Source organism: Lissotriton vulgaris, chromosome 10, assembly GCF_964263255.1.
Source record: "Lissotriton vulgaris chromosome 10, aLisVul1.2, whole genome shotgun sequence".
NCBI lineage: Eukaryota > Metazoa > Chordata > Amphibia > Caudata > Salamandridae > Lissotriton > Lissotriton vulgaris.
This window is the reverse complement of record NC_141698.1, coordinates 751,018,793-751,031,832: the sequence shown is the minus strand read 5'-3', so window position 1 is coordinate 751,031,832 and position 13,040 is coordinate 751,018,793. Positions and strand designations below refer to the sequence as shown.

General features: G+C 39.1%; 1 protein-coding gene across 2 annotated transcripts in view; it reads left to right on the top strand.

Annotated features, from left to right (window-relative positions):
• The window catches only part of APBB1IP (amyloid beta precursor protein binding family B member 1 interacting protein), an 880,024-nt gene that overhangs the window by 109,360 nt on the left and 757,624 nt on the right, over positions 1-13,040 (top strand). Inside the window, exon 2 of one of the 2 annotated variants that reach the window (XM_086941655.1) lies at positions 7,060-7,141. The exons of the other annotated variant lie outside the window; for it this stretch is intronic. The gene's annotated coding sequence lies outside the window, so the exon portion shown is untranslated. The remainder of the gene's footprint in view (positions 1-7,059; positions 7,142-13,040) is intronic. 2 annotated transcript variants of the gene reach the window in all.

Below are 13,040 nucleotides of genomic sequence, written 5' to 3'. Positions count from 1 at the left end.
CTCTCATTTATGCTCTTGCTAGCCTCTACTGCAAGCGCTGAGGATGGTTATTGTACATTGAAATTGTAGTGGGTTTTTACGAAAAGCAATAGTTTCACATTATATACAGTGTGACATGCAGTTTGTTCAGCACACAAACATTTGCTTTTTGACGGAATTTTTGTCTATAATGACTTCAAACCGTGAGGCTCGGTAGTAAATTACAAGGCGTTTTTGTAGGACATTTTGAATGACTGACTTGTCATGGTTGTAAAGGAAATGAAATTACATGATGCAAGAAGCACATTTCGTAATTCGTGACATCGCCAAGGGAAGTAACACACAGACGTTGCTTCAGTGTTTGTGCTCACAAAAGAGCATCTACAATTGCATCAAACGCTCCCGGCAGAGCACTAAATGGGATCTCCTTATACGTAGTTTTTGGGGCTCACGTGGTGTGTGAAAACGTGGTACACAGTCCACCTGTACATACTTCTACGTTCCACACTATGGGGTCTATTTACGAAGGTAAACTTGCATGTGTAAATGTATTTTTAAGTAATTTACCTACTTTAGCCTACTCACCTTTTAGGAGTGTAAAGCAACTAAAAAGTTGATACTTACATGTCGTAACCCCCCTGAGGGGGTTGAGCCAAATTACAGGTGTGAAGTTACTAGAGCCAGAAAAGAGCAACAGTAAGTCCACCACCACACTTGACCAACCACTGAAACTGCAACTCACTTCTCCACATGAAATAACGAGGCAGGGACTTAAATCAGAACTATTAACACAAAAGGCTGCTGGTACACATTCTGGTAGCGGGGGGGAGGGGTGGGCGGGGACTTGGAGAGGAGAGTAACTGGAGTTTATCCTCCCTATAAATTATGTTCCACAAAAAATACTCCAAACTGATTCATCCTGTATTGAATACCTGGTGATGTGTAATCTGCAACGTTTTAACAGGAATACACCTTGAGAGTTGGCAGAGAATGTAAGATTAGCCACTCAAGAAAATAGGGCCATGCTAATCATATCCGTGTTTTAGGAGGAAAAAACACTATTTCTTTTTAGTTACCCTCACTCACCCTAGTGGTGTCATGTTTCATCATCGGGACACCCCGACTCCTAAAAGTCGGGGTGGGCTCAACCACAGTGTTGGGTAGCTCTTAGACTAGATGAAGGAAGGGGGGGCTTAAAGATTGAAAAACCTCAGTCAGACCCCTGGTTTCCCTTTATTCTTGGGTCTGGCTGGGTCAATAAAAATTCTAAAAAACGGGTCTTTATTGGATTTTAATGGTCCTAAGACCCTAGTGCCGACATGTTTCAGTCCACAATGGCCATAAAGGTCCAGGGCTTTCTTCAGGGCTGAAAAAAAGAACCCCCCTCTGTGTGTGGGAAATTAAAGGATGTGAAATCCCTATCCTATCCATGAAGCGAGGGAAGAGTAGCTTCTTGTGTGTGAACAAATTAAATAAAAGTGTCTTTGCGTTGCCAAGCTCCGTCTGTGAGGCAAAATCACAGAGAGACATAGTTACATGTTTTATGAATATAACTGTAAGTGCTTATTCCAGAGTGCTGCATGCCAAATCCAGTGTGCATGCTGCAACGGTGGAGCTGTGCCCCACTTAGTGCCACTCATCCAGGACGTACTGTGACATGCTATCATAATGTGACAGGCCCATAAGGTGGCAATATAACTCGCATTCTAACACCAACTTTGTGTTAGGATGGGTAGATGAAGACAGTAAATATCAGCACAACTTGTCTCAATTGCAGTATACCGAACAAGTTTCTGATTATGATTAAATTACATACTATACACTCGACCATGCATTCAAAGAATCATGCCAATTGCGTGTTAGTATTTCATATTAGCACTTACTCACTAACATAATAAAGCCCAGTGTTACCACATCTAGTAACACCGGAAAAGGTTACACTGAATAATAAACGAAACACTCGGCGGGATCAGGGACCATCAACACAACATCTACAACATTGTAAGTACAAAAATATCGAGAAAAAAAATATCGATGTTAAAAATATCGTAATTAATAATATCTTTTTTTCTGTAAAAAAAAAGTAAAATAAAGTAAATAATACTTATAAATAAAATAAACATATTTAAACATATTTAATAATGTTTAAAAGTAATAAGTAATCCATATTTAATAATAAAACGTTAATTAAAAATATACATACAATATATACTTACTTAATAATAATTGTAAATAATAATTTTAATTACTTATAAATTATTAAAAAATACTATAAATTACAAATACATCTACACACATAAAATATAACATAAATAAAAATAATTAATTATATTTGATAAATTCAAAAAAATTAAGGGGTCCATTATGATATCGGGCGGATTGCCTCCGCCAGGCTGGCGGTAGCCACCGCCAGCCTGGCGGAGGCAATCCGCTCGATATCATAACCAGATTCACCCCCGCCATATTAGGATGGCGGGGGGACCACGGCGGACGGCAAGGTCTAATAGACACCGACAGCCATATTATGATGTCTGGTTTTCAGTGCCTTTCCGCGGCAGCGTTGCCGCCACGGAAAGGCATGCGGTCTTCACTCTGGGGGCCCCCTGCAGACCCCCAGAGTGAAGTACAGGTGGGGGGTGCACATGGGGGGTACATTGTCATTTACAAAGTGGCAGGCACTGTGCGGTGCCTGCTGCTTTGTAAATGACAATGCGAAAGTGCATTTTCAGCATTGTGGCGGGCGGTGCAGAGAGCACTGCCCACCACAATGCTGAAAATACAGGATGTGCCCGCCACAGTGGCGGGCACATCCTAATAGCACCCCCGGGACCCCTGCCCTTATGGCGGGCAGTCCTGATTTACGATGGGATGATGGGCGGGCAAAGTCCGCCCATCATCCCAATAAGGCCCTAAGCATACTTTGAATATTTTTAAAGTTAATTAAATACAGCATTATCTAAAAAAAATAAAAAAATATTAAATACATAAATAAATAAAACTAATATTTAAAGTAAAAAAAAACTACAGTAATGAAAACATTGGATAGCGTAGAACAAAAAATTACTATTCCCACTCCAGAAAATTCAACAGTAGGGAAAGCGTTAAATAGCGTAGGGATAAACATTACTATACCCACTCCAGAGAGTGCAACAGTAGGAAAAACGTTGGATAGGGTAGGGGTAAAAATTACTATTCTGACTCCCGAGAGTGCAACAGTAGGGAAAGCGTTGGATAGCGTAAGGGTAAAAAATACTATTCCCACTCTAGAGAGTGCAACAGTATGGAAAGCGTTGGATAGCGGGTGGGTAAAAAATATTATTCCCACTCCAGTGAATGCAACAGTAGAGAAAGCATTGGATAGCGTAGGGGTAAAAATTACTATTCCCACTCCAGTGAGTGCAACAGTAGCGAAAGCGTTGGATAGCGGGTGTGTAAAAATTACTATTCCAACTCCAGACAGTGAAACAGTAGGGAAAACGTTGGATAGTGTAGGGGTATAAATGACTATTCCCACTCCAGACAGTGCAACAGTAGAGAAAGTGTTGGATAGCGGGTGGGTAAAAATGAATATTCCCACTCCAGGGTTTGCAACAGTAGGGAAAGCGTTGGATAGCATAGGGCTAAAAATTACTATTCCCACTCCAGTGAGTGCAACAATAGGGAAATCGTTGGATAGTGGGTGGGTAAAAATTGCTATTCCAACTCCAGAGAGTGAAACAGTAGGGAAAGCAGTGGATAGCGTAGGGGTACAATTACTATTCCCGCTCCAGTGAGAGCAACAGTAGGGAAAGCATTGGATAGAGGTTGGGTATAAAATACTATTCCCACTCCAGTGAGTGCAACAGTAGGGATAACGTTGGATAGGGTAGGGGTAAAAATTACTATTCCCACACCAGTGAGTGCAACAGTAAGGAAAGCGTTGGATAGCATAGAAATTAAATATAACATACTTATAAATAATTTTTGTATTTAAAATAAATAATGATTTAAATTTTAAACAACTCAACATCATTTACAAATATCCATTAATAATTATAAAAAACATAATTACAATTGAATAATTAATTAACAATAAATTAACAATACCAATAAATATTAATTAATAAATATTAGTTACAAAATAATAAATATTAAAAAATAAAAGATTTTTCTAAAAAAACAACATTATAATGAATAAAAATTGATTAGCAATTTAAAAAATTAAACAATAAAATTATTTTTTATACCAAAATACACATTTTATAAAACATTAATTACCAATTAATAAAAAATAATTTCTAAATAAAAAATAATAATTACAAATTAAAAATTAATTACCAATTAAAAAAATAACTTACCAATTACAAACATTAATTACCAATTAACAAAATTAATTACCAATTACAAACAATAAATACCAATTAAAAAAGTTAATTAACAATAAAAAATTAAATTGCAAATTATTAATTAATTGAAATTAATTTATTATGAATACCAAAAAATAAAAATAAATCATTACTTAATTACAATTAAAATACTTCCTACCCAATTTCCCTATAAACCCACTAGCCGCTCAGAACTTCCATCCAAAAACGAATTAAAATTAATGATTAACTCCTAAAAATTAATAATTAATTTACTAATATTAAATTACTTCCCACCCTATTCCCCTATAAACCCACAACCCGCTCCGGTACTAAAACATAAAATTTACTTAAAAATAACATTATTAATATATATAAATAGTACACATATAATTTAAAACAAGTAAAATACTTACCAAAAAACATATAACACATACATATTTAATACATAATAAAATACATAACAAAAGTACAAAAATCGATATTAGTAACATCGAGATTAGTAACATCGATATATTTATTATCGATATTACTGACTTCGATATTACTTACATCGTTATAAAAAAAATCGATATTACTTACCTTAGGGTCGATATTCTGCCCAACGATATTCTTGACCTCGATATCCTGTACCTTCGATATTAAAAACTCGATATTTCTGTAGGTCGATATAAAAAACTCTATATTTAGACTGTGCACCGTCTTCACCTTTGTAATAGGAGAAAGGTAACTGAGTGTCATCCGCATAACATGTAATCTTGACATCAAATGATTCGACCAGGGAGGCAGGAGGGGTAAGGTAGATATTGAACAAAGTGTGACTAAGGGAGGAACAATGAGAGATCCGAAAGGGGCATCCCAAACCGCTTAGTCTCTATTCACTGGAAAAGAGCGCTCACCCACTTTAATGCCAACCCCTTAACTCCGATCTTCTGGAGGTAACACATGAGGAGAAATTAAAGTACCGACACGGGAGGATAGAGTGAGGTACTGTATCAAAGTCTGCTGATAGATCCAACATAATCAGCCCCACATTACATCCTGTGTCCAAAGTGCACTTGATTTGCTCCAATACCTCAAGCAGAGCCATTTCGGTTCTCAGGTTCTGCCTGAAACATGACTGGCTAGGGTGAAAGAAATCATTAGTCTCCAGATATCAGGAGAGTTGTCTGTTCATAAATTTCTCCAACAGCTTTGACAGCGCCGGAAGCAGGAAGATAGGCCTATACATCTCTGGTATGCTGGAATCTGCCGAAAGCTTTTTCAGTAGAGGAAGGATTTTTGCCAGCTTCCAGCCAGAAGAAACCATTCCTCTCATATCCAATACAGCCATTAGCAATTTGTTTACCAGTGGATTAATCACCTCTGTACCCATGATTAACAAATTAGTAGGGCAGAGGCCCATAGGTGAGGCAGATTTTAAGACTCTGAATGGCTACCAGAGATTCTTCTAAGGAGATAGATGAAATGGAGGAGAGGAGAATTCCACCACCGTTATCACTTCTTTGGGAGGAAGAGAGCGAATTTCTTTCAAGGAAGATCCCTCCAAATTAGGTTGGGCTTTAAGAATCTTATCTTGAAAAAATAAGCCAATTTTCACAACAATCTAACTATGGTCGCACACCTCGATTGCAAGCAGTGGGGCCCATGAATTTATTTACTACCTTGAGAACGTCTCATGACTTGTTTCCAGCTCTTTTCGATCGTGTCTTCAAAGAAGGCTATTCTGGTAGTCTTGACAGAGGCATGGTATTTTCCTAGGGCCTCCCAATAGGTCTTTTTACATGTTGTTGTAAACCCTTTGCACCAGTTTCTCTCACACTTTTTGCAGATTTCCTAGACATAATAGAAGCAAATTTTATTCGGTTGAGCTCATTTATATTGTAGTGAACATAAATCTTAGGACAAGAGAATAGCATTAGGCCTCATCCTAGTCTTATACAAGTTGTCGGCCCAACACAATAATGAATAATGTAAAACATGAGGTCCAAAAGAGCCGGATCTGTGAAAGAGTGTAATCTATGGCTCATGGTCTTCTTGATTGTAGTAGCAATGGTGGAAAATGTGTCACCATCAACTCTGTTTTAATTCCTGGTGAGAAGGGAATTCATGATATGGTCTATGGTGGGATTGAGCCGGGCAACAGGAAATTGGATTCCATCAAAGGCTAAACTCTATGGTTCTGTCAGCAAATGGACCAAGCAATGAGGTGGCACTGGTGAGTAAAACATATATGTGATGAATTTTGGCAGTCCACCAAAGATTACATCTAATAAGATTGTGTTCAACTAAGGGTATGGGACTGAGTGAGTGGAGGAATGTATGACAAGGACAAAGCACATCTGGGTAGTTCATGACCTAAAAAGCTCAGACTGTGAGTGCTAAAGCCCAAGATCCAGACACTGTAATTGTGCAGTGTTTCCTGAATACTGTTAAAATTAATTATATAGAGAAAGTTTATCTGTGGAAGAGCAGGACACGAATCATGATCTATATTCTAACAAGAAATCAAATAATTTATAGTATTTTCTGCAAGATGTGGAAATAGTTATGATTCCAAAGCAAGCTGCCATGAAACCCATTGTAGTTCGAGGATATCACAATCCGAATCACAGTTTTTGTTTTGAGTCTAACAATGGAGGAAGAAACTTTTCAAGACTGCCCATCTTATTGAGCTTGACCAGTTGAAGAGAGGGAAATGTGTAGCTTTTAAATGTCAAAATATTTTCTTCCACAGAAGTTCATAGTTGGCTGGCAAAGCGAGTTTGGATCCGAAGTAATCATAACCCACCGATATCAAATTCTATTCTTCAGAAAAGGTGAGTCAAAGTCAAATATTTAGTTCAAAATCATAGCATCCATGTAATAATTCTAGGAGCTCCACCGAGTTCTGTAATTTCAGCTGGTTTGTCCATAAAATAAGACATGTGTCAATCGCATTGTTTTTGGCTTCAATGTCCCTTTCCTATATGTGAACTGAATTATTATTTCAGTTATGTGTGTTTACATTTATTTGTATAGGTCACATCATAAATCACTCTGCACATGGACCGAGTCAATGTTTTTAGACCGTTTAGAGCAATCATGAAATAGAAGAGGCCAGTTATATGCATCTATAGGCTGAACCTGGTTCATTTATATTCATATTAATTTCTAATCACAGATGATTTGTGATTAGGTGTAATATTTTAATGGATTTTTTAAAAAGATGGTTGTGTGTGTCTTGCGTAGCCACAATAAATAATTCAAATGTGCATATCCAAGAGCTTGTTCATCATCTATTTCTATAAAAATCTGAGATGCTGAGGAAACTGTCTTACAATGTTATATATAATTGTTATACTTTAAATAATTTTGTATGCCCACTATTGGTGTTTAAACTCCAGTTGAGGAAGTGGTACAGCTCAAATAGTTGTTGTTAGCCCTGCACTGTTGAACCTCATGATCTTAATAAGGAGGCAGTGCTGATAATTTTTGTCTTTTAGTTCCTTTTTGTTCAGCTTGGTCTGTATTGTCTGAAAAGCCCTGCATATGTGATCATATGTCTTTATTATGGGACCTCAGTTTTTACAAGATTTTATGTACTTCCTGTTTGCTTCTACAGTCAAAATTGTGTCAGATTGTTCACAATTATATTTTTCACATCTCTAATACAATACATATTTTATAAATTGGGTAGATCCTGTGCTTTTAGATACATACACTTTACTAGTTCACTGCATCCCACTGAACTGAGCAGACATCACTCAGGTATAAGGGCCAGGATAAGGAAGTCCCCCATTTTGGGGGGGGTTGGGGGTAGGTTTTTAGACTCTGAGGGGGGTTGGGGTAGTTTTTAGGGTGGGGACAGTTTTTAGGGCTAAGGGCAGGGGAAAAGGGGACAGTTTACATGTTAGGGAGCAGGGTCGGGTAGTTAGGGTAGCAGGGGATAGTTTAGGGCTCAAGGCAGGGGGAGAAGGACAGTTTACAGGACAGGGACCAGGGTCGGGGTAGTTTAGAGATGTACGGGATAGTTTTTAGGGCTCAGGGTAGGGGACAGTTTTAGGCCTCAGGGCGGGAGGGTGGCTGGGTGGCTGGGTTGTGGTACTTCACAGATATAAGGAACAGTTTTTTAGGGCTAAGGGCTGGGGAGCTGGGGTTAGGGTAGTGTTAAGGGCATGGGCTTAATGTTTATGGCTTAGGGACAGTTTAAATGGCAGTGTTGGGGTAGATTAGGGATGTTGGTATAGTTTAGGGCTCTTGGCGTTGGCTGATTTTAGGGTAGTTTTTGGAGTGTGGGGTTAATATTTAGGGGGGCAGGGTATGGGGAAAAGGGGCAGTTTACAGGGCTTGGGTATGATCTTTAGCCCGCTTGCCCTTTTACCCATCATGTCTTTACCACGCAATTGGTGGTAAAGGCATGCATGCTAAAGACGCGGTCGTGGTAGAGACCACGTGGTATAGGCATGGGTTGTACCATCATACAACCCTCTTTGACGAATTCTATGAGGGAAACATGTGTCAGTGCCGCTTTTATTCATTCCAGGTTCGAATGGGTGGTATTTTACCAGTTTATAGCTATAATACTATGCCTGAAATCGTAAAAGGCTTTTGCCATTTCAATGGCTAAACCTATGCTTTAAGACTTTGCTGTAAAAATGACAAAATGCTTTGTCACTTTTCTAGCTTGGGGTGAATGGCACTGTGTTAATCCTATGGTAAAAAGTTCTGCTACTAAAACTGGCATTTGAGGTGAGCAGTTTTAGAGTGTAGGTTGTGTTGTAGAGTGTCCCATATGATGGAGCTACTCTCCCTGGAAACCACCAAGGGTTAGCTACATCCTTTTATGCATATGCATATTTGTTTGTGTGTATGTGTGTGTGTGGAGGGGTGTTCACTTGTATGTGTTTTTATATAAGCTTTCCAGACCTAAAGCTTTTTCTACGTGGGTGGAGGATGGAAATTCTGTGGTGATTGGTCATGAGGGCGCAAAGATAAAAGGGGGGTCCCACAATGCATTTTTCTACCAAGGCATTTTCCATAGACTTTCATGTCTCATGTAGTGTGAAAACGGCTGAACGGATTTCCATCAAATTTGGCAGGATTACACATTATAGTGCACAGACTGTCCTTAGTGATATTTGTTGCTGCTGTACTTGCTTGAACTTTTTTCGAAGTATTGTGGCATATGGCGATGACAAGTCATTGTGTGATTGGCTATTGGCTGCCTTTACAAAGGTTAAAGGTAGCCATGTTGTTTATAGGTACACTTTTGCTGTGTTCTGTATTACGTCCTTAGATAGAAGTATTAGGTTTGATATTATTCCCCTACTTATTAACACACTATTACAGTGGTAATACGGAGGGAAACATATTTATGCTTCAATATTTTTGGGGGAATATATGTGGAGTATCTGCTTACTTCATCAGGAGTACCTCTGTACTTAAAATTAATTTAAAAACATTACGTTAAAAGTTTTTAAAATATACTGTACTAAACTATATTTTACAAATATAGTGTACTACAGTGTATTTTCTATTTGTAACATATTTAAATCTGCGCAAAAAGTCTATGTAGTAGTGTGGAAATACCTACAAATTACTGTACTACTTATTTTTTTTTTATGTGCAGTTCTACCTAAAGCACAATAACTATAGTTAGAACATTTTTCTACCTATTGCCAATTTAATAAAGTGGTAATAAGGAGGGAGCAACAACAAACTTATTATTTACCTACATCTACGACCCTATGCAGCGAAACTGTGCTAAAAATGACATGAATGCATTTTACGTTTGGCAAACACAGTCATTAGCCATTCACATACTGACTTCTCAATAATATGTACTGCGGTATACCACAAACATACTGAGGCATGCCACAGCACAATAAATAACTAAGCATTTTAAAACTTATAACTTTCACACTACTTACACTATTCACATATTCTACCAAAAATGGCCATTTACACCTCATGGTGTGTATTGCTGACACATTACATTTACATCCATTCACACACTTTCACACTATGTCTGTTTCAAGTACCATACTCCACTGTATGCCACTCCACTCTACACTATTAAATTCTATACCACTACACTCTACGCCACTCACCTATATGCCACTCCACTGTATGCTAATCCACTGTATGTCACTCAACTCTACTCCACTCTACACACCTCCACTCTAAGCCACTCCACTGTACGCTATTACACTGTATGCCACTCCATTCTATCACACTCCAGTCAACTCCACTAAACTCTATGCCTATCCACGCTACGTTATTCTTCTGTACACTATTGCGCTGTACACCTCTCCACTCTATGACACTACACCATACATTATACTACTCAATGCCGCTCCACTACACTATACACCAGTACACTCTACGAAGCTCCACTGTACACTATTATGCTCACTCAACTCTATGCCACTCTACCATACGCTACTCTACTGAATGGAGTACCATGCTATTCAAGATGGATCATTTTTTGGGTTGCTAATAACTTTGGCCCAGTTTGACGAATCTTCTTGAAGCATAGCCCAAAAAAACATTTGGCCACCTTAACTCCTTCCTGGTAAGTTTGGAGTGACCCATCAAGCAGGGGCCAAGAAAAAGGGGATACCAAAACGCAAATCCCCATGCATTGCCCATAGACTTTTTTAAGACCTGTTACAGTAAAAACTGCTGACCGAAATTACATAAAATCTGTCAGGAAACTAGATTTGATCTGCAGATTGTGCTTTTTGTGACTGGGTGTAAATCTGTAGCTTTTGAGATATTAAGGGTCAAAAATAATTGTATATTTTGGCAGTTGGGAGCGCAAGTTTAATAATAGAACATTCTGATTGGCTCAGGGAGCCTTATTTCCCTTGGGCCATATCGCGAGAGTGAGCACTCTGATTGACTGCCAGCATCATGAGAAAAATTCTGCATCATTCTTTGTTGCTCCCTGAGCAATGCCTGCTCCCACTGGATGTGTTGAGCCCGCTGGGGCCTCAGGGGCCTTAGGGCTCTTCACATGGCCCTCAATGACAGTGTGGTGGGTGCCCTGGTTGTGCACCAGGGCACCAGCTTTAAGGTGTTGGGTCCCTGGGATGGGTTCCCCTGGACGGAAATCGACCCAGGGACGGGTGCCACATGCCCCCCCTCACAATTATGCCAGGTCTCGGGGATAGGGTCCCTGATGCCAAAATCGGGGCCTGTACTCCCCTCCCCCTGTAAAATGCATTGCATCCCTGCACATGGGACCGTCAGGGCCAAAATCTGCCTGGGGAGGGGGGCTGCATGCCCCCACCCTCCTGAAAAGTGAGCCAGGACCCGGAGAATCAAGTCCTCGGGGTCGAAATTGGGCAGGGGGGCTGCCTTCCCTCCCCCCATATAAATTACACGATGCCCAAGGGCATGGGGTCCCTGGGTCCAAAATCATCTTAGGGAAGGGAGGCCATGCACGGCCCCTCCGCTTTATTTAAGTATGTTGCCCAAGGGGATGGGGTCCCTGAGACCGATAACGGCTCGGGAGGAGGGCGGCACTGCTTCACTCCACATTAATTAAGAAAAACTGGCCCTGGAGAATGGGGTCTCCAGGGTCAGGCGAGGAGTTGGATGCATGGCTGGGTTTGGGCTGCAAGGCCTGAGGGTTGCATTTACATATGATCATTTTATATAACTTTATGCTAAAAAAACCTAGAAATTCACTGAAAAAGAAAAAGGTTCATGTAACGTTATTGTTAAGTGTAATAAAAGGATGTTTTTAATTAAAAAAACTCAGAAACTCGCTTAAAAAACAAAGGTTATTGTAAGTTATAGTTAGGAGAATATATCAATGATAACATTAACGTTTTGAACAAAAAAACACATAAAATCACCAGTTATAGTTAACCATGCACTATTAATGGCCTCACATATGAGTATGACATAACTTATGACATGTTCTATGGCAAAGTTTATGACATCACTAATAACATCTCAAATTATATAATTGATAGCATCACTGATGACATCATCCAATGAGTGTGTTAGTTCGTTTTATAGTTCTCATAGTGGCGGGTAAGTACCATATTGCTTGTCTATCTAATTTTGGACAGCATTGATCCAGCTAATGGGTGTATGTGTTTGCCAAACAGATTTGCTCCAATTGCACCATAGGTGTGTAGAAGCATTGAATATGTTATAAATCTTTGTATTCAAGAGTAACTCTGTGTGCATTGGACAATTGACTTGTGTTCATTATGTTCAACACAGGGGTTTTGGTTCTGCAGTAAAGGTTTTCAACAGGAATAAGATCCTACATAGTAGATACTAAAATTGTGTAAGCAGCCTTGAGTTATTAGACAGAATTGTGTCAGCATGACAATTTTTGAAGACTGTATGCACCAAACACTTACCTATATACGTGGGCTTGTTTGGGGCTATCTGTAAAGATTTCATGGCAGTATAAAGGGTGTAGGTAGTAGGATGTTTTGCACCTTCAGCACTTGGTTATTTTTAGCAAATAATGTATATTTGGCAAATGTTGCATAGAGTGTACACTGTTCTTAGTAGTTACTTTTTAATACTCTGTGGTAGGTTTCTTAAGAAAGTTTTACTGTTTGGAAACAGTGGGGTATAAAGTAAGCACAGTACCCAGTACTCTACTAATATCAACTTCATTTCTCAATGTAGGCTCTGTGAGTTTCAGGTGCTCGACACAAATAAAAGCTGTCTGTATTAGGTCATTTGTCTTGGAACTGTGATTCA